Genomic DNA, 27,615 nt, shown 5'->3' with positions numbered 1-27,615 from the left:
CATCATGAAGAACAGGTCCTGGCTGCCCCAGGTGCGCAAGAAGTGAAAACGGAGCTCTTGATGAGCATGAGACTCGCCTTGCACCTGTTCCCACTGGCCATAGAGGGAGTGGATGATGGAGGTCCAGAGCTCAGCCAAAGTTGCCTGTCCTGAAAGGCTCTCCCTGCCAAAAACCTCCTAACAGCGTGCCTTCCGAATGTGCTATCCAGTAAGACTCCCTACAATCTCCCATACCTCAGAGCAGTTTGCTGTGGGTTCCAGTACTTGGCGACTGGGTAAAGCTTCTAGGCCAACCACTGCACAAGACCCAACCTCAATGATGAAGATCGTGTCATGCATCCCGGCCTCATACAGAAGGTGACGGCCCTGGTTGACTGCCTGCCAGCAAAAAGCTCCCCACAAGATACATCCAAGGCTAGGTGCCAGACGGCGGAAAATGTGGCATACTCCTCTCCACATGAGTTGTGCCGCCTCGCATGACCAAAGGCAGTGCTTTGGAGTTTCCAAAGGCTGCTATGGGCAGCGTTTACACCCTCCATCCTGCTGCATCTGGGCTAGCAAACTCCCCACCGCCAGTCCTCCATGTGCCAAAAGCCATAGGAAATACGATACCCTTCTCTGCCTCTAGCTGTTCCATAGGCAGCGCTAGAAAGTCCAACTGAAGGCATCTGTGATATTGTGCTCCGCCTAGTATTTGCTACACAAAGGCGCCTAGTCCATGTCCTCCTGCATCAACACATGTCTGCCAATCCTGTCTATGTACTCCAAGAACCTTAGTGGCTTCCTTTCAACCGCAGTGGCCGGCCATAGCCACTCTCCAAGGTCCCACTCTAGCTCATCAAGTGGCCTGGTCTCCCATATCCAAGGGTGCCACTCCCGGAACTCCTCCCAGAACACATAAGGGTCTAGACGCCAAGTCTTCCCCTCAAGACCGACTACACGAATCCTCCTCCAAGGAAGGACAATGATCTCCTCATCCTGCTTCCCTTTGTCAAGGACCGAATGGCCCTGCACCCCCCCCCCCCCCCCCCCCCCCCCTCCCCCCCTACACGGTGAGGAAAATCCCTTAGGGGGCGCCACCTACTCTGCCTATCATCTGTAGGGGGATACTTGCTGGTGAAAATTTAGGGGCCCATACCTCGCTAGGATCTACCGGCTCTCAGATCAAGGGATCAAGCCACTCCTGAGAGGTATCGCTGCGTCAATCTCCCTTCTCCTCAGCTCCGCTCCTCTCTGACACCGTGATGCTTGCTGCAGCACCTCTTGCTCCACCATCTTGTACACCTCCCGCCATGTCCTGATAGTGAGAGTGGGACCGGTCTCCCAGCAAGTCCATTGGATGTGGGGGCGCTCGCTAATCTGTATCCCGTCCCTATCTCTGACGTGCGGGTTTCAGACCACTGGTTGGTGGTCTATCTCTTCTTGGTATCTTGGAGGGCTCTGAATTAGGGCCTTATGGAGGCCCTGCCACACATGAAATAGGCTGTGGAGGAAGGAGGATTTGGGGGGCATGATTTGGGCCGCTGTGAAGATCCATCTCAAGGATGGTCTCCAATCACCACCAAGCCTCGGTCTGTACTCTTGGAGACTAAAATGCAGGACCTTCCAGGTCTGCCCTCTTGGGCGCGAGAGCCCGTGGACTACTAGCTTGCCCAATAGGGCCAGGCTCTGGAACTCTGGGTCTATGATCCCAAGCCCTCCCTCAGACTGATGCTGGATGACGGTCGCCCATGCCACCTTGGCCCAAGAATCCTTGGAACTATCTGAACCAACCCAAAGAAAATTCTGCACTAGGCAGCGAAGCTGAGCTACACAAGACGAGGAAAAACACCAACATGAGGCAATGTACCATGCCGTCACTAGGACCTAGTTGACCACCAAGGCTCAGGATGCTAAGGAAAGGCGGGCAGTACTCCAATAGGTCAGCTTCTGCCTAATAGAGTCTAGTACGGAAAGAAACTGTTGGGCAGGAGTGATGTCGAGTCCCACTTGAAACCCCACGTATCGGATTGTCTGCCCTCTGCACACCCATCTAAATCCCAAGTGGACGTCACACTCTGTGCTAGAGTTCGGGTTCGTAAGAAAACCAACCGACTTCCGCTAGTTGATTTTTGCTTCTGCTGCATTGCAAAACACCTCTAGAGGTAGTCTCACTCTCTCCAACATAAGTACATTGTCCTCTATGTATAGTGCGGTATCATCTGCATACTTTGAATCTAACAGCTCCATCTCCTTCCTTACTGGAAGTTGAAGGCCACGTAGCCCGCTCACATGTGACCAGAGGAAGTAGGACATCGCCTTTGCAAAGAGTAAGAACCGATATGGGGCCAGAGGACAGCTCTGTCGGATCGATCTCTCCAGCAGAAACTCCTTTCCCCTCTTGCCACCTATGAGAACCCTGTTGGTAGCCGATTTGCAAAGTGCAGAGACCCCGTAGATCCATGCCTGGGGGAAGCCCCCAACCTCACCATGGTGCCCTCTAAGAAGTCCCAGTCAACCCTGTCATAGGCTTTCTCGAAGTCCAGAAGCCCAACCTCACCATGGTGCCCTCTAAGAAGTCCTAGTCAACCCTGTCATAGGCTTTCTCGAAGTCCAAGAGAAGTACAACCAATCCCTGACCACTGTGCTAGGTCCATTCGATCGCCTCGAAGAAGGTGAAGACATTGTCTAGGATGCTCCTATCCTGGACAAAACCTGTCTGTGTGTCATGAATGATGTCTAGAAGCACAGGGCAGAGTCGCCTATCAATCATCTTAGCCAATGCCTTATAGGCTACTAACAACAGGGTGATCGATCTCCACTGGGAACTTTCCAACCGGTCTCCCCCTTTGGGGAAGAGACTGATAAGACTTGCCGATAGACTCCCTCGCATCTGTCGTGAGCTGAAAATCTCGTGAAAGGCCAGCAGTAGGGGGTCCTTCACCACCTCCTAGTAGGTAGCGAAGAAGGCCTTAGAGAGACCATTCTTTCCGGGGCATTTCTGCTCGTCCTATGCATGGAAAGCCTCCTCTAATTCCTTCTCTGTGAAGGGTGTAAGAGGGAGCCTCCCATCTCCTCTGTGACGACGGATGGGATGTGGTCTCAAACCTGTTGTCTATTGCCCCAGCCCTGTCCTTTGGCTAAGACTGCCTCTTGTTGGAAAAGGTGTCTATAGTAGTTTGTGGCAATCTCCATCACCTCATCTGGGCTAGAGCAAATCCTCCCATACTGATCTCGGAGGCTGCGAATCTGATCTCCTGAAGTGCGAGACTGATGCACTTGGAAAAAATCCTTGCACATTGTGTACCCCTTCCGTGCCCAAAAAGCTGCTGAGGTACGGAAGGAAAACTCTGAGTCCCCGTCCTCGATGCTGATGAGGGCTGCCCGTGCACGCACCTCTTGTGCGTGGAGAGTGGGGTCCCTTGGTGCCTCCTCGAGAAGTCTCTGCGTGGCTTCTAGGTCTTGTTGGAGTGCTCTCTCCTCCTCCTAGATCTGCTGCCTGGCCTGTAGGGCTGCCTCCTGGCAAATCCTGCTCGACTCGGCTAAGACCTCTACACCCTCATGTGTGATCTTGTCTCTCCTGTCCCACTCCCTAGTCCAGAGCTGCTCAATCTGCCTCTTCACCTCCTCCCTCCTATAGATCGAGTTAGGGATTCGATAGGATCGTGCGTGGAGGGCTGAAATTGGGGGGTCAAGTGTCAGGAGGACCGGATCGGACAAAGTGGTGCTGGCCAATTGCCCTACCTTGCCTTCGCGAGAGCACGGCCACTCTCCCACATAGAACCTGTCCAGCCACTCTAGCAAAACTTTGCCCAGCTGCTTATATCCCTAAGAGAAGTCCAACGACCTCTCCCTTCTGTGGAAAGTTGGGTCCCTCCAGGCATCGCGTGCTCCTACTGCGAGGAGGAAGATCTCCCATGCCTCCTGCTTCTCCCCTTCCATACCCTGATAGTTTCTACCTTTGCCTTGCTGGTCCTCTAGGGCCTCCAGGTTGTTGAAGTGTTCTCCAACAATCCAGGAGTCCACCTCTAGGAGTCCTGCTATGATCTCCACCTAGAACCTGTTGCATGCCCTAATCTCCGTAGGGGGCATAGACATTGAGGACTCTGAGGCACGAGTCCCCACTATCCAACCTGATCCATAAACGCCCCGTGATCACATACATAGGTGGTAAGGCTCGGGCCAATAGTGGTGCATACGCCCCCACTCCTGCTGTGGCCATCGATGGTGTCCTCCCAGTAAGTGTGTGAACTGCCTGGGAGTACCTTCCCTACCCGATGGGCCTGGGCGGGGGTGAGCTTGTGCTCTTGCAGAAGTAGAATGCCAATCCATCCAGCAAGGGTTAGCTGCAACTCTTGCCGAATAATCAACTTCCTAGAACCACATGCCCCACTGTAGTGGAGACTATTCACATTCAGAGATGCAAGGTGTAAGCTCATAGGGAAACCTGTGATTGACCAAAGAGGCATCTCTTCGGTGTGGAAGCTGCTGATGAAGAGGAAGAGCTATGGGGCATGCGAATACTCTTTGCCGCAGGCCTAGATGTCGAACTCCAATCCCCCATGGTGGCCCTTGGCAGCTGTGCTAGGGGCCACTCGATCACATCCATCGGTGCTCTCCACTGTGGAGGGGCTCTAAAAATAATGCTCAAGTGTGGGACCTCGGAACCAACCCACCAGTTAATGTCCATCATGCAACCTGGCCACTGCTGTGAAAATAGTGCTAGTCCTCCCATCCACTGGGAGATGTGGTTTGCCACTGACCTCCTCCTCTATTTGTGTCATCATCCAGTCCCTTGAGTGAGAGGTTTGATGGAAGAAGGCATAGTTTGGTCCACCCGGTGGTGCTAGTAGATGGACCTTGCCACTCCTTGACTTGCGTACCACAAAGATCCCCACCTCTAGAGGTAGTGGAAACTCTCCGTGCTCCTCAACTCTCAGGTAGGACCATAGACCACTACGAAAAAATTCATGTCTGTCTTGGGAAAGTGTGACGGGCAGTAGGGAAAAATGAGCCCTGGCTATGTGGGAAGGGGGGTAAGGTCGCTGGGTGAGTGGAGGATGTAGGCGTATGTGTTTCATGACCTCCTGTGGAAAGAGGGGGGATGGGCAAGGGGAGTATCACCTGTACTGAGTGCAGATTAGGAGGGCTGATCGGCGGGGGAGATGGTGGGGGAAAGAAGATCGAGGGACGGTGGGGTGGTCGGAGGTATGTGGCGGGTGTGGGGGTGGGCCGATGGCCCTGGAAGGGGGGGCCTGTGGGCTAGGGTCGATGGGGGGTCCATGGGAAGGGGGGGGGGGTGGGTGTGGGGATTGTGGGATCTCAGGGGAGTAGCTTGTGGTGCGGATGATGGATGTGGGTGACTATGGTCCTGCCGGGTAGGGCAGGCGGGGGGGGTGTCGGGGTGCTCTACCCAGGGGCTGTCGCTCACCCTCCATCTCCCTGTTGTCGTGGTTGCATCTGAGGGACTGATTGCAGGCCCCCCTGCCATCTCTCTCTATGTCGTCTCTGGATCTGTGTAAAACCGTTAGCATTCACCTGTGGGCCTGTTGGCGGAGCCGCCTTGGCTCTGAAGCGCATGCAATCTGCTGCTTCATGTCCAAAGCCATGGTAGTGCAGGCAGTGTCCTGGTTGGCCAGTCACAATGACCTGTTGTGTAAAGGAGTGACCTCCTGCCTCAATCTCCAGGAACTTTGGTATACTCTTTGTATCTTTCACGGCCACCCATACCTTTGGGACTCTTGCAGCTGTCACTGCTTCCGTGAAGGAGGCAGGAAGAACTATGCTGAAAAGCCGTTCAAAGTCCTCCACTAGCTAGCGGTACTCTACCGCCAGTTTGGGGAAAAGTAAAGTGATCGGATGTCTAAGAACCTGTTATGGAGTGCAAATGTCTCCACTGTGAAGCCACTGTACTAGGGAACCATGTAAATGACTCCCTTCGTGGAGACATAGGGTGAGCTATCCACAAGCTCACGAGCTGTGTCTGCAGAGGTGAGTCGAACCATGAAGATCCAAGACCCATGGAGGCAGTGAGGTGAGTCGAACCATGAAGATCCAAGACCCATGAGGACTGCCTCCGCAATTCGCTGTGCCAATGCACAATGTGGAGTGAAGCCAATCTCGAAGCTGGGCCCTCGATGGGGAGTGTCCTATGACCTCTGACCAAAGATCATTGTTTCTTTCAACTCCAGCTCTGTGGTACAGATGGCTAAGAGATGTTCCTCAAAGAGGATGATGCGCAAGGTGTTTGACTTGGGGGCACTCACAAAATGCACTGGCATCTTTGACCTGCAGTCTCCATTGTGTGTCCCTGTTGAGAACCTACCTATAACGTTGCTTTGCTACCGGTGGGGGGAAAGTTGCTACAGAGGGAGGGAGCAACTGGGGGGTGGTGAGAAGGGGGGGGAGCACGGGTGGTGGGTCTGCCAGACGGGGCCGTGGGCTGTAGGGCAGAGGAGGCAAGGGCAGTGCGGGAGGTCTGGTGCAGGCCTTGCCTAGCTGGGGGGAGGGGGGGGGCATAATAGGGCAACACGCCATCGGGGGGGAGTTGACAGGGCAGACGTGCCACTAAGCCTCAGGCGGCAGTGACGGGCAGGGTAAGTGCGACAGGCTACAGGCGGGGGCGACGGACAAGGCAAGTGCCACTGGGCCGTAGGTGGGGACAACGGGCCATAGGCAGGGGGCTGCAGGCGATTGCGACGGGCGGGAACAGGTAGGGCAGACGCGACGAATCAGGCAGGGGTTGTGTGACGGATTAGTTGGGGGCGGAGTAGCAGATGCGACGTGATGGGCAGGAGTTTTTTTTTAGATGACCCATTGTCCCTCACCCCCATAGTGTTGAGTCGCGTTGGATGAGTGTTGATATCTCCACCCTCACCCATGAACCAAGTCCCTGTCACCCTCCGGCTATCTATTGTAGCCTTCTTGAAATACAATCTTGGTCCTCAAGAGGGGCCCTTGTTTTTTTTAGTCCTATCTCACTTGTTGTATTGTGTGCCATGTCGTGTTACGCTTCCACATGCTTGTGGGACTGCTGAGTGTTGGGTGATACCTCATGAGGCTTGTTCCATGGGGTGGGTCACCCCTGCCCCAAGAGGAACCCATGGTGAGTTCATCACACTTGGTATCAAAGCAAACTCCTCGGTGGGTGCACGCAAGCTCTTGGGAGGGTGAGCTTGGTATGAGGAAAACGGCCCTTGTGAGAAAGTCGGCCCTTGTGAGAAAGTCTGAAGCCGCCATGCTTAAAGAAGAGATCGAACGGATGTATGCCAAAAAGAGACAGGTCCTAGTAGATCACATGACATTGGAATCAGAAAGGAGAGGCTATTGGCAAACCAAGGTGGACCTGCTCAAATGCAGTGAAAAGTCCCTTGGCATGGTGCCGTCGGACCTGGACTAGCGTATTGAATAGGTCCAAAATGACCTTGCATGGATAAAGGATGATCTGAAAAATGTGAATGCTAGGATTGAGGAATGGTGCGACCACCTCATTAAAGCATGAGACTAGGATACCCTAGAATATGAAAGCACCCTCAAGAGAGGGATTGCCAAGGACTATAGTGTGGAGATTGCGGTCGGCACCATGCCAAGCGCCATGCCAAGCCCTACAACTCAGAAGACAAATCTGCTTTGTCCAACACAAAAGTAGGTGACCACGTTGACCTCGACTTCCTCCAAAATGCAATGTGTTGCCCCTTTTCGCACTCAGTCGGGTTTGAGCTCGAGTGGCAACTTCTTTAGTGACCATTCAGAAGATGAATTTGTAGAGTCAAGTGATGATGAGATGGGCCAAGTGCCCCAACTTTTTCTTGAAAGTCCGCCAGGACCATGATCATGCTACGCTTGGCTGAGGCATACCAAGCTAAATAGAACAAATTGGTCCGCACGGAGTTGAGTTCGAGCTCGCATGGAGGTGACCCCCCTATGGCACAAAGTCGGGTTCAAGCTCATGTGACCACTCCTATGGCGATGCCACCCTCCCACCCCAACCTTCAAGTGAAGGTCAAACATGTGGTTATGAGGTCCATTTTTAAAGAACCTACTCTTGATGTAGAGGGGGAACGAGTCTCCTTGGGCCGGGAGGGTAAACAAACAGCCTACCCCAATGGGGTTACCACCCAAGACTCCTTGGGCCGGGAGAATAAATAAATGGCCAACTTTCATGCTGAGACCCAAGAGGACTCCTTGCATCGGGAGGATAAAGAAACAGCGAGCCCCCATGCCAATGATGGATACCTAGCAAGCTCCCTGAGCTAGGAGGATAAAGAAACGGCCAACTTCCAAGTTGATAGCTCCGAAGACTCCTTGCGTAGGGAGAATAAAGAAATGGCCAACCCCCATGTACATGAAGGATATCAAGCAAGCTCCTTGCACCGGGAGGATAAACGAATGGCCACCTTTCATGAGACCACAATGCATACCACAAAGATGAAGAACTCCTTGAGCTAGGAGTCTAAAGAAATGGCCAACTGCCATGCTGAAAGCAATTAGAGTTGCGTAGTAGAAGAGTTGCGGAGCCTCGAGAATAAAGAAACGGCCACCCCCTATGCAAATGAAGGACATCCAAGAATCTCCTTGTTCCGGGAGAATAAAGGAACGACCAATGTAGTAGAAAAAGGACAGAAGGAACTAAACTGAGCTCCAAGAAGAGGAAAAAGATGAAGGCCCAAGTTGACGCACAGGTGAAACTTGAGAACACAACACTTTGTCGTGAGGCGAAGGATGAGACTTCCATGTCGACTCCCGAGCCTCAACAATATGAGTCCACGATTAGGAGAAAGCGGGCGACCTTTGCTGAGCAAGTGACTATCCACTCCTATGAGCATAATGAGGAGTTAACTCTCTGTACTCAAATGGCTGATTCAGAGGGCGACGAGCCCTCGTACAACAAAGCAGAGGCAATCGTTGGGGTGCCTCTCGTATGGACTGATCACGGTGATTGGATCTTCGTGAATGGATCTCAAATGGCTGAGTTACAAGTTGACACCAAGTTCGTACTCACCATGAAGGTGAATTTCAAGGAGGTCCCTTTGCCTAAAAGGCCTACTTGTGTGTTCAAGCCCATTCCAGTCTTTGGACCAAAAGGGTTCACCCTCTAGATCATTTACTTAGCTTGTGCATGCACTCCTCAGGTAGATCCGGACATGACAAGGTCCCAAAGAGATGTGGGTCGACTTGTGGGCACAATGCCAGTCCACACCCAACCTCTTGTGCCTTCACGTATTATGCGGCCGTTGAGGGCCAATTCAAAGTAGTCACGATGCAGGTGATGGCCCGTGCCATCCAAGCTAGGCAATTCGATGCTACGTATTTGATTGTCCTACTCGCATCTTGTGCCTTAATGCTTGATCCGGTCATGCAAGCTAGGCGGTTCAATGCTGCGCATTTGATTGTTCTTCTCGCATCTTGTGCCTTAATGCTTGATCCGGCCATCAAGGGTCTCAACATACATGTAGACACAACATGGAAAGATTTACCTAAGGGCTATCTACCAAACTTGTGCATACTAAATCTATATTTGGGTGACAGAGGCCCAATGGTATTGACTGTAGGGGAGATGACCCTTGCATTGCAGGCACAACAATTTGATGCAACCCATCAAGTCGCCATGCTTTGTCCTAGTGCTCTGTCTATCAAGTCCACACAGGATGGGCTCCCTCTATCTTTTTCCAGGTGTGCAACAAAGCAAGGAAGGATACTCGAAATGGATCTCTTACGGTGCACAAAGAGACATGTAGCAACACCACGTGTTCCTTGGCACGCCTTGTCCCAGGTGCCCCCATCCCTCAAAGGTCCAATAGAAAGAAGATGAATGGTGTGAAGTACTGGGATTGCGCCTGCCGCGCAAGGAGACATGCCACCTTTGCAAGACGACGGTGTGCCCCATTCAGAAGACAGCAAGCTTGTGCCTCCAAAGCAAAGATCAAGGCAAAGAAGGCCCAACTCTTTTGAAGGGGAGGTGCGTATTCAAGGTGCAGTTCTTGGATGGTGAGGCATGTGGCTATCCCATGGTGGTCAAATGTTGCCTCATGCAGGTGGAGGGATGCGGCCACTCCAGTGTGTTCAAATGCTCTCTCCTACCTTGATCGCCGATTGACAGATTTGGCCAAACAGGGGCTCCACTCGCAAGGCGCCACCTTTTGGGCCCTTGCCTTCTCGGCGCGGCATGCTCCCTGTTGAGCTCCTTGCCTTGGTCCCAAGTCCAATGGCAGCAGGTTTTGCGCACTCATATTGCTAGGCCATGTGTTGGAGCAAGTGCGCACAACCCCTTTTGGCAAAACCTTTGGCTGCCATGTGCCAACGAGTTTGGGTATTGGTGGGCAACATGCCTTTATTGTGGAAAGAAGGGCTGATCAAGTTGATCCCAAAGCCCCCTCCCTATCCAAACTTACCCCATGGAGATCCATTTCATTGATGGGCTCTATGTATAAGATCTTCACGAAGGCGTTGGCAAACCGTCTCCATAAACACTTGCCTAATCTTGTTCATCCTTAACAATATGGGTTTATTAAGGGTAGAAATATTCTTCATAATATCCTCAATGCATAGATGACCATAGACCATGTGCGGCACATGCAACAAGAGGTTGTTTTGGTGTAACTAGACTTGGAAAAGGCCTTTGACTTCTTGGAATGGTCTTTTGTTGCAGATCTCATGGAAGTTATGGGTTTTGGACCTCGCATGTCAAGGGTGATCTACACCATCAGTATGGGTGCCACCTCCTATATCATGCTAAATGGTTGAGTCATCAAGTCTTTTTCATTTGTGCAATTGATCCGATAAGGCTGTCCTCTCAGCTCACTCTTTTTTGCACTTGCTACTCACCCTATTCTTTCCATGCTATTGCATCTTATGGATATGGGGCATTTAGTTGGTCTTTCTCTACCTTTGCAGCAATAGTTTGTTGTTCAAGCATTGGCTGATGATACTTTCATGATTCTGAAAGTTGATGCTTCTAATCTTTGGTCAGCCTTGGATGTATGGGAGTTGTTTGGGAATGCGTCAGTAGGCCTGCGAATCAATGCTACCAAATCTTCCCTTATCGATTGCACGGCCTCCAATCTGCAAGATTTAGGATGGTAGGGTAAGATTGTACAACATAGCAACATTGTAAGGCATCTTGGTCACCCCTTGGGGGTTGATGTGCAACTGAATGTCTTGCTGAAATGGATATCACAGCAATTGGAAGCCAAGTTTGTCTATTGGAAATCTCAAGCCTGGCCATTCCACGTTTGTCTCACAGTAGCCCAGACCATTATGCTTCCTATGCTCGCCTACTTCTTGCCATTGTTGCCTTGAAGGATATTGCCTGCCACTTTTGTTTCATGCTCTGGAAGAATGATTCTGTGCAAGTAAGTATATCTTGGATATTGTGAGTCATGTCTGCACCCCGAAATCCATGGGAGGTGAGGTTGTTTTAGATGTGGGGACCCATATGACAACCCTTCCTTGGTCACTGTTTCAGGTCCTGTGTATTGATCAACAACCCTGGACTCTTATTGCTTGTGCTTTCCTTGAAGAATGGGGCCTTTGGCATGGAAATACAAGGATTCAGGATTCTTGGTGGCACGTGCTTAATGCTGAGGCTCACTTTTCTACGTTTGCCTCAGGTCTTCTTAACCATTTGTTGTCTTCATGAGTTCTTTTCGAGGCCCGTTCGCATTCAATAGAGGACAAATAGGTGGTTAATTCATCACCGATGGAAATTCTAGCACTCTCTGATTCTTTCGTGGGAAGGAAAATTAGAGGAGAGACCTAAATTTAATCTCATGGCACGCCTTGGATTGACCTTAGTGGCTGATGCTACTCTCTTTCCCGGAGGCACCTTGATGTGCTTTTGCACCATCAAAAGAGTATTTCAGGTACCGCGTGGCTACAATGATCTCTGGGGTAGAGTCTTTGATCTGTTCTAGGACTGACAGCCCTTACCTATTCTGGATTCTGATTGCCCTTGGCAGGATTGGGATCTTACACGGCGTTTGACCCTTTAGTCCTCTTTAGTTAATCAGGTCTATCATCTCATGATCAAAGATTGTGCATGGATCACCACCAAAGCCAATTTTCTTTGGGGATTGCACAAATCTAAAGCTTGGTGGAAATTGACAATAATGGAGGAATAGACCAATAAGACACCATTCAAACATAAAAGCTAAATACAATGGTCTACCTCAGCCTCACATGAAGATTCTGTTTCACTTTTTCAGATTTTGGGGTTGCTAGCATATTTGGGTCACTTGCAATGCATTTCTTTTTTATGCCACCTCGGGCATTCAGTGTTATGTTGCGAAGCTTAAGGGACTTCACCAATGGTAGCTTGACCTTCTACAGCTTGGTGATATCTTGGTCAAAGATGATTTAGTTGCTGGGGATACAACAATCTCCTTTGTTCCTTTGCCATGACTTTGCATCTTTTATGCACGATGGACTAGAGCCATCCCACATCTTGTAATTTGGCAATCTTATACTTGTATTTTTTCATATTTAATACAATTACGTGTTGAGAGAGAGAGAGAGAGAGAGAGAGAGAGAGAGAGAGAGTGTGTGTGTGTGTGTGTGTGTGTGTGTGTGTGGTGTTTTTGTAGGCTTTTGGCTTCATGAGAGTTTCTTGCCAACCGTGCTTGGTTGGCCAGAAGGCCTGATGTAAACACCTCTCTACATTAGTTTAAACTTCTTCATGAAGCTATATTAATGTCCTCTAGAGGCCAAAACTGACCTAAAGGACAAAATCAGGTACATCAATTGCCATTTGTACATTCCACTTCGGGTGCCAAAAAGGCATAAACAATTGAAAAATAAAAGTAAAATAAACATAAAGGTAATCTCCAAAGTCAACCTATCATTACAAGATAGGGTATAATATGTCAAAAACATTTTAGATGGTCACTTCCTGTCAGATGGGAGAGGATCGAGGTGCAGCTGAAGTGCAGTAGACAGTGTGAGAGTGAGAGACAGAGTTGAGCACGACACCCAATGCAATAGTACTGAATAGAGTGTTAGCTGAAAGTACAAATGATAACCCTTATACCTTAGGGTTATAAGGGGCTGTTCACACCCGAACACAGTAAGTGCCCGTAAGTGTGCACCACAAGCACATATAAAATAGTACACATAATCTGGGGGAAAAAACCTCTCCTACCGAGAGTAAAAAGTGCCCCAGTGTCCTAGTGATCACCCGCACACTCCCATATGAGCGTAGGCGTAAGTAAGGCGTGTGAGATACCCAACAAACCCCCCTGGAGTGAAGAGTGATCAAGTGTACAAGGATCATCCGCTACCAAAGGGCGTCAAATTCAAAGCATCGCGAAATGCTTCAAATTTGTCTCGTGGAAGAGCTTTGGTGAAGATGTCTGCCACATTGCTGGTGGTAGGACAGTAGACAAGGCTGATATCACCTGCATGTAGCCTCTCTCTGACAAAGTGGTAGTGAATCTCTATGTGTTTCGTGCGAGCATGAAACACAGGGTTCCGTGCCACTGCAATGGCACTCTGACTGTCAGTATATAAAGGAGTAGGCTCCGTAACAGATACATCCAAATCAGCAAGTAAGCGTCTAAGCCATACGCACTCAACTGCAGTAGTGAAGGCTGCCTTGTACTCAGCTTCACATGACGACGTGGCAACAGTGGATTGTTTCTTGCTAAGCCAAGAAATGCATGACGAGCCAAGAAAGAAACAATTGCCACTAGTGGAGTGATGAGTATCAAAATCACCAGCCCAATCAGAGTCACTGTAAGCATGTAACTGCAGTGGTCCCCCCTTGGCATAAAGCAATCCAAGAGCTCTAGTACCCTGCAAGTAACGAAACACACGCTTCACAGCTTGCCAATGCGACATACGAGGCTGATGCATGTACCTGCTCAAAACTGAAACGGCAAACTGTATGTCTGGCCGAGTGTGGCATAGATAGATGAGACATCCCACTGCTGGAGCATAAGTATGGATATCAAACAAATCACTGTCATCATGTAATGACAGTTTGAGCCCAGGTTCCATGGGTGTACAAACTGGCTTGCAATCCTGTAAGCCAAACTTCTCAAGAAGTTGCCCAATGTACCTTGACTGACATAATCCAATGCCTCTAGCATCATGTACAAACTGGATGCCCAAGTAATAGTGCAAAATACCCAAGTCAGACATGTCAAAAGTTTGCTGTAAATTATTTTTGAATGCTGAAATCTGATCAGCACGTGTTCCAGTGAGCAAAAGGTCGTCTACATATAGACACAAAATCAGCATGGATCCCCCCTCTTTATGTACATAAAGGGTAGACTCAGATGGGCTGTTTACAAACCCCTGACTAAGCAAGAAAGCATCTATCTTTGCGTACCAAGCTCGTGGAGCTTGTTTCAAACCATATAGAGCTTTTTTCAGCTTGCATACTAAATTTTCTGAGCCTTCAACTGCAAAACCAATGGGCTGCTGTACATACACTTCTTCCTGAAGTTCCCCATGTAAGAATGCAGTCTTTATATCCAGCTGATGCACTTTCCAACCAAAATGTGCAGCCAAGGCAATCATAGACCGAATGGTCGTCATACGGGAGGTAGGAGCAAAGGTCTCCTCATAGTCAATGCCCTTTTTCTGTGCGTAGCCTTTAGCTACCAGCCGTGCCTTGTACTTATCTATGGATCCATCTGCATTCCTTTTCAATTTGTAGACCCATTTCGTACCAATGGCACGCTTGCCAACTGGCAAAGACACCAAATCCCAAGTATGATTCTTATGAATAGAATCCAATTCAGCTTGCATGGCTGCCATCCAATGCACACTATGTCGTGCATCCTCAAAACATTCAGGCTCCTCATTATCATGAGTACATGCTGCCATAACAGACTCCATGGAATGTGCTGAATCATGCAATCGAGTTTGCCTTCGAGTACGGCCAGCCAAGGGTGTTTCCAAATGACTATCTCTCATAGTTTGCGTGTACCATCTAGGCACTTGTCTTGCTTCCTGACTGTGTACAAGTTCCTGCTGAATTTCAGTTTCAGCAATGTGCTGATTTACTGCATGTTCCATAGGAGCAGCTGGCTGAACATTAGGTTCATTTGCTGAAGTACCAGCTGAATCACCAAATGTGATGGGCAGCAGCCCTTCAAAGACATCACGGGCAGCCTGATATGTATCAAAACCAGCCAAGGATAATTCTGATTTTTCATCAAATACAACATCCCTGCTGACAAAAACCTTCTTGGTCACGGGATCATAGAGTTTGTAGCCTTTGCTTTCGCTGCTATATCCCATAAAGATGCATTTTACAGCCTTGTTGTCCAACTTCTTTCGAAGTACCTGTGGAATATGGGCATATGCAAGACACCCAAAAGTACGGAAGTGGCCAACAGAAGGTTTGCGGCTGTGCCAAGCCTCAAAAGGTGTGACGGTTTTCAAGGCCTTGGTAGGGCATCTGTTCAAAATGTGGCAAGCGCACATGACGGCTTCCATCCAAAAACTATGAGGCAAACTCTTTGCCTTCAGCATACATCTGGCCATCTCCATGAGTGACCGATTTTTCCTCTCTGCTACCCCATTCTGCTGTGGAGTATATGCAGTAGTGTACTGATGGATAATGCCCTTCTGCTGCAAATAAGAATTCAGCATAGAGGACATGTATTCCCCCCCTCGGTCCGAACGGAGAGTCTTAATCTTGCAACCAGACTGAGTTTCCACAAGTGCACTGAAAGCCAAAAATGCATCATACACTTCTGACTTCTTTTTCAAGCAGTAGACCCAGCACAAACGTGTAAAGTCATCAATAAATGTTACAAAATAGTAACAACCACCCAATGACTGTGTCTGCATGGGCCCACAAACATCCGAATGCACAAGCTGCAATCTAGCTGTTGCTCTAAAAGCAACATCACGGGGAAAAGAGAAACGATGCATTTTCCCCAAAATGCAACCCTCGCATAAATGCTCAGGAGGTCTCTCCAAGAGAGGTAATCCATCCAACATCTGAGTACGCTGTAATAGCATCAAGCTGCCATAGTTTACATGCCCCAAACGAGCATGCCATAACTCTGCCTCTAACATAGCAGGAGTATGAGTGGATGTCAAATATGCAGACTGATCTACCGAAAGAGCATCCAACTCATATAACCCATGACACAGAGAACCTGTCAAGACCAATGTCATGTGTTCCTTGTCACGGACCATGCAACGGTCATCATCAAAGGTGACCTGCAAACCACAACGTGCCATAGAAGAAATGGAAAGCAGATTCTTCTTAATGCCAGGCACATACAAAGCATCCTGTAGGCGGAGAATAGAGCCATCAATGGCTGTAAGCTGAATCTCCCCAATACCACGAACAGGGTATGATGCATTATTAGCACACTGAACAGACTTCCCAACGGGAGGTGCACCAAGAGAAGCAAACAAATCTCTACGAGATGTGATATGCCGTGAAGCACCACTGTCAAAGAACCAAGTGTCAGCATCCTCTGTAGAGCTAAATGCTCTATCAGCCCAAGAGACATCATAACTGCAAGTGTAAAAACAATAGTCCCTGTCTGCAACAAAGGACGCGGACTCACTAGCAGTGGAAGGAGCTGCAGAAACAGACATCCCTGACTCCTTCTTCTTCTCTTTGGCGATGCGCTTCCTGCACTCAGTGATGTAGTGGCCAGGCTTCTTGCAGTAATGGCATTTTCCTTTCTTGGCTTGCGTGCCCCCCTGTTTCTGACTTGTCTGTGAAGTGTTACTACTACCAGAACTCTGCGAAGCATTTTTCCCTTGGCTGTTTTTACCTTTCTGCCTTGACATAAAAGCCTGCTCAGAGGCTATACCATCCACACCACTGTTCCGTCTAGTTTGTTCCTCCTCTAGAAGCAAACTGACAAGCTGAATGAAAGTGATGGGCTCTTTCGAAATCCTCATAGTGAGATTCAAGGCAGTATGAAAAGCCAAGTAAGAGGGAGCCAGTGAATTCAATGTCGTAGAAATCAGCTGCGCATCTGAGTAGTACTCATCCACATTCATGAGTTGCTCCCGCAAGTCCTGAATTTTGTTGAGATGATCCTGCATAGAATCACCCTCATTCATCTTTAGAGTCTCTAGCTCTTTCTTCAAGAAAGAGATGCGAGTCTCATTCTTTCCTGCAAACATCTGCTCCAATATCAACCAAGCTTCTTGTGAAGAAGCTGCTGAACGAATATGAGGAATGATAGAACGCTGAACTGCCAATGCAATCAGCGACATAGCCTGTGCATCCCGTGTATCCCAAGTTTTCTGAGCTGCAGTTCTTGGGGGAAGTGGCTGAGCGGGCTGAGGTGGAGGGGGCTGAGGTTGCCCTCTTGCACGTCCTCCTGGAGGAGGAGTAGCGGGAGCCACAACTCCCGGTCGTGCTTCCTCTCCACTGACATAATCCCACAAATTTTTTGCCACTAATACATTCTTCATCATAAAAGACCAAAGGGAATAATTGTTCCCATCCAATCGGTCTTCCTTGGACACATAGGTGAATACATCTCCTCCCTGATTTGCCATTATTTCCCAAAAGGCAATAGAGCAATGTCAATGCAGTACGGGCTGGAAATCTGCAAATTTCCAGAAATTGCAGCAAACACAAGTCTGCAATTAATGTGCAAAGGGTACTCTGTCACAAAAACTGTCACTGATGCACGCTTCCCAAGGTGCAATTAGTGCTCAGCAGCACTAAAACATCAAAAGCCCCAAAATTTTCTGCCCAAAATTTCTGTCACAAATGTCTGTTACAAAAGCCCCAAAATGTGCATTCAATGTGTCACAGACAGACACAGCACGTTTCCCAATGTGCAAACAGTGCAGTGCAACACTGTTATGAATAAATCCCCAAAATTTTGCCAAAATCTCTGTCAAAAACAGTCGGTCTGTGACTGTATCAGCAGTTTAAATGCATCTGTCCTCCAAATACACAAAAGCCCCAAAATTTCTGACGATCCAGTCCAGAAATTTGCATGAAATTTATCCCCCCACTTGTTCTATGCTTGCCGCGTGTGAACCTCCACTTCCAGAACTGTGTTCTGGGCTGAAATTAAAAAAAATTGTTGAAAATTTTACCTGACGTGGAGCAGACTGGCGTGTGCTGGTCGGCGGGCAGTTTGGCGCAGGACAGGCTGACGTGGTCGTCAGACGAGCTGGCTGCGCGTGGTCAAAACGGCGGGCAGGACGGGCTGATGTCAGCCTTGCGGGCTGCACGTAACGTTGACGGGCGGGCGCAGGTCAGTCGCGTGTGACGGGTGGACTGACGGTGGTCTGACGGAAGTCGTATGGGCTAACAGACGACTTAGGCGGCGCCTGGGCTGACGAGGACTGCACTGTTGGACAGCACGCTGGCATACGTCAGCGCCTGCAGCTGACGTGACGAGACTGATGTCAGACGTGGACCTGGTGCTGCTTGCGACCTGCTGACGGACGACTACGACTGTTGACGGGCAGGACTGAGCTGCAAGTGACGTGGCTGCTGACGAAGGTACAGGCTGCACGTGCTGTACCAGACAGGTACTGACGAGCTGTCAGTGCTGACGCAAGTCCTCGGGAACCGAACAGAGCTGCTGACCAGCTCTGATACCAAATGTCAGATGGGAGAGGATCGAGGTGCAGCTGAAGTGCAGTAGACAGTGTGAGAGTGAGAGACAGAGTTGAGCACGACACCCAATGCAATAGTACTGAATAGAGTGTTAGCTGAAAGTACAAATGATAACCCTTATACCTTAGGGTTATAAGGGGCTGTTCACACCCGAACACAGTAAGTGCCCGTAAGTGTGCACCACAAGCACATACAAAATAGTACACATAATCTGGGGGAAAAAACCTCTCCTACCGAGAGTAAAAAGTGCCCCAGTGTCCTAGTGATCACCCGCACACTCCCATATGAGCGTAGGCGTAAGTAAGGCGTGTGAGATACCCAACACTTCCCTTCTGCCTTGGGTGTCTGGAACTATGCAATGACAGCTCTATTGTGTGTGTAGACTGCCCATTTTCCATGTCTTTGGGCTTCATGTACTTTAGCCAATTCTTGCTTCCTGTTCTTGAGCTGGGTGGGTGTGAGCTCATTTGCCATCCATATCTTAGTTCTTTGCAAAGATCTAGTTTGCTTCATTAGTTCCATATTTTCTTGCATGGTTGTAGATGGAAGAATGATGGAAGTGGCAGCTGAGAAGTGGTATGCTGCCCTTGCTGATGATGGCGACAGCTAGTAAGCTGAAAATACAAGCTGTAGCAGACTTGACAGAAGCAAACACAGCCGGAGGAGTCGTCCCCAATAGTAGGTGATGGATGGAAATAGTTGATTGCAGGCTGAAAACTGACACTGATCAGAAAATGCTAGGCAGAAGGGCTGCAAACTGTCACCACCAAAAGCTGATGGAGGGCTGGACGTAGGTGCCTGATCGATGGATAGCAACTTGAACTGAGATATCTGCTGGGAAGGGGTGTGGACAACAGAGAAATACGGTGCCAGCAATCTATAATCAAAGATGGACTGAGTAATGGGCAGCTTGTCTATTTATAGATGAGTGGATCCTCCCAAATTAGGGTTTGGTTTATGGGACATAGATACTCTTTTGGAAAGTTTGGTAATAAGTGAGTTTTGGGGTTGCAATAAAGCGATAATCAGTATATAATGCATTTTCTAGCTCAAGGGACATACCCAAAACATCCAGTAGGAATTGCCATGCAGGCAAATTGTGGTACCAAACGGTTAACACTAAAGAGGGGGGTATGTGTGGGTAGGTAACCCATTCGAAGGATATCTCAAAAGTGCTTGGTTTGGAGGAGGAGCCTCCACTATCGGTGCACCTCCACTGCCCGAGAATATAAAGAATGAGGATCTAAAATAAAGAGAATACCTATGTTTGAAGATCTTCTTTAGTGTTATGTGTGGTGTAATAGATGGAATGGTGGAAGATGATGTGAATGATGGCATAAATGAAGGTGAGTAAGCAACAGAAGAAAAAGGTGGGATTTGAAATGATAGTGTAGATGAAATGGGAGAGAATGCGTAAGATTGATTTTGTGAAATAAATGATGGAAATTGAATATAGACACAAATGGAAATATAGATGCCTAATAATAAGGAGGAACAAAAGTAGAAACTTGTGTACCTTGCACTGGAGTAGATAAATTAGGTTGAAATAATGAACATATGCGGTGTTTCTTTTTCCAATAGGGCGGCCCATCGTTGATAGAGGGTTTGACAATCCTGCAACATCTTCAGATTTATGTGCAACATCGAAAGGGAAAATGTTATATTTACCTTCAATGTCTTGTTGGGCTCAATGCATAAGAATCAAGTTGTATTCAGCTCGTTAGATCTCAAATGGTTTGTAAGAACCATGGTACTCAAGATGTTTCTTTGCCACTGTTGGAACTTCAAGGAGCAAGCTGCCACTTTTGTTTGATTCTCAGCATAGGTTTCTCTGGAGACAGAAGTGATGAGGAATTGTTGAAGTCATCTTCCCTTTGAGAGTGAGTTCCTATTCTAATGTTGAGCTTTTAGATCAAGGCCTAGGTTTTTCCAGAGAGTACCTAGCTCTGATATCATGTAAAGAAATACTTGAACATAGAAGATAAACACAAATGTACGACAAAGCATAGAGTGATGACAATAGAACTCAGAGGTGAAGAGTAACTTAGAGACAATGAATATTGAAGAATAAAGAATGAATAATATAGTGCTCAATGCACTAAAGACACTATGTAGGGTGAATACAAAATCTTGAACTCCCATGTCTCTGAAAGGACTAGGGCAGAGAGATGAGTTGGAGGGAGTGTTGTACTCTAAATGGATCTTGAATCGCATCTGGAAGCCTCCAAACAGTGACTAGCTGCTGAAAATGTGTGAACACCTATGCGAGCTGCATTGTCCCAAAAAAAAGGGGCTGAAGATATCAATGACTGAGCACCTTCTGTTGGCATATACATATGCACAACTGTAACCCAAATCACAGTTGTCCAAAAAGTACAATACTTAGTGCCATGGTAAGCACCCATCGACAATTGCATGAAACATACATAGTGTCTAAAACACTAATCATAGTAGCTCCCAAAGTAATTATACCCTTAGCACACAGTATCTTAGATGAACATAAAATACACCAAGTGACCACTAGATATCTGAGCATATGACAAGATAAAGTGGAAATACTACCTCCCTCTTGGGCACTACGCAATTTTCCAGATCTACACTCTGCTCATTTGAGCTTGATGGAGCTACAACAAAGGTTCACTCCAACTCAAGGTAAAGCTATAACAACTAAGGCGAATTTGCTAAGTTATCCTCTTCCATCCACTTCACATTCACTAATGCATAGTTTTTGAAATTAACCAAATAATGATGGGAAACTTTACGTTTAACTTGACATCTACACATGGAGGACCATGGCAGCCCAGCATTCATTGGATATTATCTACTACATTATTAAAAATTAATGGGTTTTTGCGTTGCCTTTAAAGCTTTTAAAAAAAGCCCATTTTCAAAAACATAGGTTTTGGCCAGCCCTCCTTTGGGGGAGCTTTTGAAAGTTACTCTCTTTCCCAACCGAAAGTCTGGATGTGAGCCATACTCTGTGGGGAGCGTGGGGAGCGTAGATGGCCTATCTTAGAAAAAGCTATCAATAACTTACCCTTTTCGGACGTTCAAAAAGGCTCAATGGCAATCCCCAATTTGTCGTTGCCTTGCTCTCTCTCATTGCTATGATGATGAGTCCTTAAGTATAATTAGCACTCTTAATTGTCAAGCCACAAATCTTACACTCATTCATTTGTCATCTTGCGCTTCAAGCCTTTTGCTTCTACAGCTCTAAGGGCAGCCATTCCTTTGCTAAGGCTTGAAAGTCAAATGAATATTTCAGCTATTGGTAGGAGACCATTTTCTGGACCAAAGAGTCTACAGGCTTTGAAGGATAAGCCCAAAGTCTAAAGCGAGCTTGCTTTTGACACATAGATAAGAGAAAGGGCTCACAAATCAAAATCTTTCTTAGAGCCAACGACAATAGCTTATCATTAGTATGAAGTTCTAGGGCACGAACGCTTGCTCCCTTACCCTGTGCCTACTTGAGGTTCGAATGTCTAGGCTAAATGACTTTATCTTGATTTACTCATAGCACAGAAATGGAAGAGAAAAATAGGAGGAACTACCTATATTATTGGGAACAAAAGACTAAATGACATCCCAACGTAGGGCACTTGATTAAGCAATAGACAAGCCATATAGAAATCAACGGTGAGATCTTTGAAAAAGAAAGCCCTAGAGAAAAATCAGAGGGCCCATATCATTTGTTGACTCCCTAAGGACTTAGAAGTAAGAAAGCCCTTAGCTTTCAACGCATAATAAGTACATAGGCCTCTTTTTTTACTTAGTTTCGGGAGATTAGCACCAGAGATTTAGGGAGGAGCTTCGAGGTTAGATTTGCAGCTGCCATTATTAGAGCATGGAGATCTATATCTCTAGGGCTCCACCAGCTCCCCCTGACTACTATTGAAGGGAAGAGGAGATAGCCTCTTCTCTTTAATCATTATTTGAGATCAGAGTTAGGACATACCATTTGGCAACGGACACACTTATCATGGGGGAGATTCTCTTTGCAGGTCGCTACATCAGTGAGGGAGTGGTTTGCATTTTAGGAGTTACCACACGAGACTCAAAGGCAAAGACTTCATGGTGTTAGGGCTATGAGTGAGGCCATGATGGAGGGGGTTCCACCAGATTGGCAAACTGACATAGCTTCCTCTCAAACTTGGATTGGTCTCTTCTTTAGTCATTGCATCTAGCAGAGATAGGACATTCACATTCACAATTGGGGAGGATGGCTGCCTCTAGCGAGAGAATCTTGACCTTATAGTAGGCAGAGAATTAGAGTAGTGGCACACTTTGAAAGGAAATGGCACATAGACCCAGACCCAATCACTTGTCTTATAGATAGATGGAGATATTGGGCATACTAGAGGAGGCCTCTACAGAGACTTCAATGGGATCCGGGAGAGTGGGTGTGGAGGGATCTCTTCCTTGATAGGCCATGCAACATTCCCTTTTTTTGCTACACCACTAGATTGGGACGGAGGATACAAATGAGCAAGATTAGAGCACAGCCTGCACCCACCCCTCATTGGCATAGAGAGGGAATCTCATATGAGTTTTTATATGACTTTTGGAGGCGGCTACATGACAACTTCAGGCCTAGGAAGATATCCCTCTTTCTATGGCTTCTAGCCCATAGGAGTTTAGCAGTTGGCAGTTGGCTTGGATATGGTAGGGACCCAGTGGCATGTACGCGATGTGGTGAGCTAGAGGAGACATAGAGACATTGCCTATGGGACTGTCCCAGAGCCTAAGAGATTTGGAGGAGAGCTCTTAGGATAGTATTCCATGGTACATCGGAGTCCATGGTGGCGACATGGGGGGCTATAGCTTGGGTCACAGATAGAGGTCCAGCTTGCGGCTATGAGGACACTCAAGGGAGCATTTCTTTTCTCATCATTGGACAACATTTGTGCAGGATCCCTACCCCAGACTACTCACAGACACAGTGGACTCAGGGACATTGTCACCGATGGGAGTAAGTTTCCAGTATTATAGCTTGGTGCATGTGGATTGCGAGATGTAGCCAGGTCATTGATCTTCAGGATATACCCATTAGGGAGTCTTTATCGACAATTTGGACAGAGATAGTCCACACTCTCCATGGGAGATGGGAGAGGATGCAGGGCAGCTTTGAGAGGATGAGGAAGAAAAGAGAGGCTTTCCTATGGATACTTTCATACTACCCCTCAGATGGTCTGGCACTTTAGTCCACCAGATTGGTTGTTCACATAACCATTGTATCTTTGACGTACCTAGTTACTCTTCACAGAGTTCCTTGTTCGTTGTATTTACCTTAGGGATTTTTCTTCGAGGTGTTATTAGTAGAATTCTCTTTTCTTGGGAAAAAAAAAAACCCTACTGTAGAAACACAAATACAATCGTATGACAAAGCACAAATTGAACATAACGCAATTTAGCGTTAGGGTAACCTAGAGACAATGAGATCTATTTCAATGCTCCTCGGCATAAATTGAATGATTGGTCCCTAATTAACCAAGATTCGAAAACTATCACTTATTAGCGGTTCCTGGCAAATGCACCACCTATCAGGACCTAAAATGGGCCCAACACTAGCTCTAGGACTCTAGCAAGGCCTCCTATGCTCACCAAACCATCATTACCTATGCCTCGGTTCTCATTACACGAGAGTTTGGGGTACAATATTGATTCACTAGATAGTTGTTTGGCTGTTTAGTGAAAGCTAATAGCAGTTTAGCTCAACACCCCCTAAGAAATTCTTAATATATGGGATAGCTTTAGTAAAAGATCAGTACCCATTGTAGGCTAAAACTACCTAATAAAAGTTTCAGCAAAACCTCTTTACATGGAGTCCTCTCTCAAACATGATAATGTTGCACAAGCTCCACTCGAGCCTTGCTGCTAAAGCCCTCCTCACTATACTCAAAGACAAAAATATTCTTTCAGTTTCACTCAAGTTGTGAGATAAACAAGTACAAATATACCCCTTCTGTTTCTCTCTATGAATACTAGAGTAAGGACAAGGATTAACCTTGGTCTACCCATCTAAACTTATTCTCTCTCCATCCCTCTCTCTTCCTATCCCCCTCTCTCTCTCTCTCTCTCTCTCTCTCTCTCTCTCTCTCTCTCTCCAACCACCTATACACAACAATGTACAAAGGAAAGGGAAAGAGGAGGAAAGGGCATACCTTGAGGCTCGAAGATGCACATTCATTACTTTGAAGCTCTTCTTCATGAGCTTCTCCTTCTCCTTCTCCCTTGTGATTTCCTTTGCACTCCCCTTGACCATATTTTCAAGCTCCTCACACACACACACACACACACACTCTCTCTCTCTCTCTTCCTAAAAGGTACTTGTATTAATTACGAAAAAAAGGTACAAGTTTACATGATTACAAGATACATGATGGCTCTAAGCCATCGAGTTACAAAAGTCATGGCAAAGACGCAGAGGAAATTGCCATATGCCAGGGAAGCAAGTCCTCCCGAGGGAGTAAGTCAGAGTGGCGAATGAGATCTATCTGCCAATGCAGGAGACCTTTAAACCTCGCAATATGTCCCAGAACATTAGAGGCCGAATCAAAAAGAAAGGCATTCCGAGTGGTCCAATTGTGCCAGCAGCCCCAGTATCTAAGGAAGTGAAACAAGATCTTCATATGCGACTGTGCCGGTGTGGGGTATTTGGGCCGTACAAAAACCCAATCAAAAGGGCTTAGCGAGAAACCAACCACTGCTCGCCAAACCGCTGACAAGAGTGATCAAATATTCTTAGCGAGAGGGCAAGAAATAAATCGATGACGGGCCAATTCCACACTGGTGGTTCAAAAGAAACAATTACCGTTAGAGATTCAACGCTTGGAAAGGGCTGAAGCAAGAGGAAGACCACCAATCATCACCCTCCAAAGAAAGACCTTGCATTTGAAAGGTGTCTTGTTCAACCAGCCCTCCATCACAGTTGCCTTCCACCATGACTGAGATTTACGCAATCCCCATACAGTATTAGCTTTAGTAACCAGCCATTGATGATCTTTAATCAGAAGATGATTTATCTGGTTAGCTGAGGCCTTTTCCAAATTCAACCGACCTGCAAGGTCCCAGTCCTGCCAAGGACGATCCAAAGCAAGGGCAGGAAACATTTGTCCGCTTTGGAGCACTAGCAAAAGCTGTTTCCATAAATCACAGTATCCACGAGGGATTCTGAAAAGCCTCCTGGCTGTATGAAACGATATCAACACATTGCGACTGGCAAGGGTGGCATCTGCAAACTGAAGTCAAGCCCAAACGTGCCATGCGGTTAAATTTTGGTCTGAGCTCATGTTTGCCGTCCCAAGAAAGTAATCGCGAGGCTGCCAACAATTCCAGTTGAAAAGAGTTAGTATGTAAGCGGTCCTCCGTTGGATGCCATCGAGCCTTCTGGAGAACCAATTTCTAGGAGCATACCAAATGAGCAAGCAAGGATGAGGAAGGACTAGAAAACCGAGAGTCTGCATTAAGAACATGCCACCAGGAGCTCCGAATTTGGGTATTACCATGCACAAGCCCGTGATCCTTGAGAAAATAACGGGCTATAACGACCCATCGGTGATGATCCAAGCAATGGCATGAAAAAGAGACCAACGAAGTGCCAGCATATGAGTTTCGGTATCCAAAATAGCCCCACCACCCATGCGTTTGGGGGTACATACATGCGACCAAGAAATCCATGAAATGCCTGCATGCAAGGAGTCATTCTTCCATAACATGAAACGAATGTACTGAGTAAGAGCATTCAAAGTAGTAGTAGTCCAAGGCGGCAATGGCAAGAAATATGTGAGCATTGGCAACATAATTGTCTGAGCCACTTTGAGGCGAACATGGAAGGGTCAAGCCTGCGACTTCCAATACAGAAACTTGGTTGCCAATTTTTGTGAAATCCACTCTAGTAGTTGCTTTGGCTGAACATCAACACCCAAAGGGTACCCAAGATGCCTGACAATGGAACCACGGGGAACAACCAGTCCCTGCCAACCCAATGACTGTAAATCTGACTCGGTGCAACTGAAAATGGCTGATTTGAAAGCATTGATATGAAGACTAGACACCTGACCAAAGAGCGTCCAAACATCTAATGCTTTGCGAAGATTATCCTTATCCGCACGCAAAATCATAAAGCTATCATCAGCCAAAGATTGACTAATGAAGTGCTGCCCAAAAGGAAGAGACAATCCAGCCAATTGAGTCGAAGCTGCCATAGAAGATAACATCAAAAGAACCGGATGAGTCGCAAGGGCAAAGAAGAGAGGACTCAAAGGGCAACCCTGTCTCACAGAGCGTGCAAGGACAAATGGCTCGGTAACACTGCCATTTAGCATAACCCGCGAAGAAGCCGCAACACTAATGGTGTAGATCAAGCGGGACATCCGAGTACCAAAGCCCATAGTAGACATAACTTCTGCAATGAAAGACTAGTCTAAAAAATCAAAAGCCTTTTCCAGGCCCAATTGAATCAATACCACTTCCTGATTAGAGTGCCTTGCATAGTCAATAGCCATTTGCACATTTAAGATATTATGCAAAATGTTGCGGCCCTTAATGAAACCATATTGAAGAGGATGCACAATGGCCGGAAGATGCTTGTGGAGCCGATTCACCATCACTTTGGAAAATATTTTATACATCGAACCCATCAAAGAAATTGGTCTCCAATGTTTCAACATTGACGGTGAAGGAACTTTTGGAAGTAGTTTGATAAGATCTTCTTTCCATGAGAAAGGCATGAACCCCGTTTCCCAAACCTGCTGAAACATAGTCGTCAATGGTTTCACCAGTTGAGTAGCAAAAACCTCAAAGAATTCATTTGTGAGACCATCCCAACCGGGACTTTTATCCTTGGGTAGGTGTAACAAAACATCCATAACCTCCGCCTCACAAATATCTGTCTCCAAAGTAGTTTGCATATCATGTGGAATCTGATTGCGGACCAAATCATAGAAAACTGAGCGTGTGCATGAGTAACTTGGCCAAAAGGTGAAGGAGAAGAACCAAGAAGGTCTAGAAAATAATTCCTGCACATAATCACAATAGTCTGAGGATCAATGACCATTTGACCTTCTGGATCC

General features: G+C 47.4%; 1 protein-coding gene and 1 long non-coding RNA gene across 6 annotated transcripts in view; one reads left to right on the top strand and one right to left on the bottom strand.

Moving 5' to 3' along the window:
* Positions 1–27,615, bottom strand: part of LOC148011624 (uncharacterized) — a 191,696-nt gene that overhangs the window by 30,378 nt on the left and 133,703 nt on the right. Inside the window, exon 5 of one of the 2 annotated variants that reach the window (XR_015689255.1) lies at positions 20,061–20,375. This is a non-coding gene — a long non-coding RNA (uncharacterized LOC148011624). Of the gene's footprint in view, positions 1–20,060; positions 20,376–27,615 lie in introns of those variants that run through there. The other variant, XR_015689256.1, reaches the window with a different exon arrangement.
* The window catches only part of LOC148011625 (uncharacterized), a 228,271-nt gene that overhangs the window by 67,089 nt on the left and 133,567 nt on the right, over positions 1–27,615 (top strand). The window lies entirely within an intron of this gene.

The sequence above is a fragment of the Lygodium microphyllum genome, chromosome 28 (genome assembly GCF_053477565.2).
Source record: "Lygodium microphyllum isolate KBCC chromosome 28, Lygodium_microphyllum_v1.1.10, whole genome shotgun sequence".
NCBI classification, from domain to species: Eukaryota; Viridiplantae; Streptophyta; class Polypodiopsida; order Schizaeales; family Lygodiaceae; genus Lygodium; species Lygodium microphyllum.
This window is presented reverse-complemented; position numbering and strand designations above follow the sequence as displayed.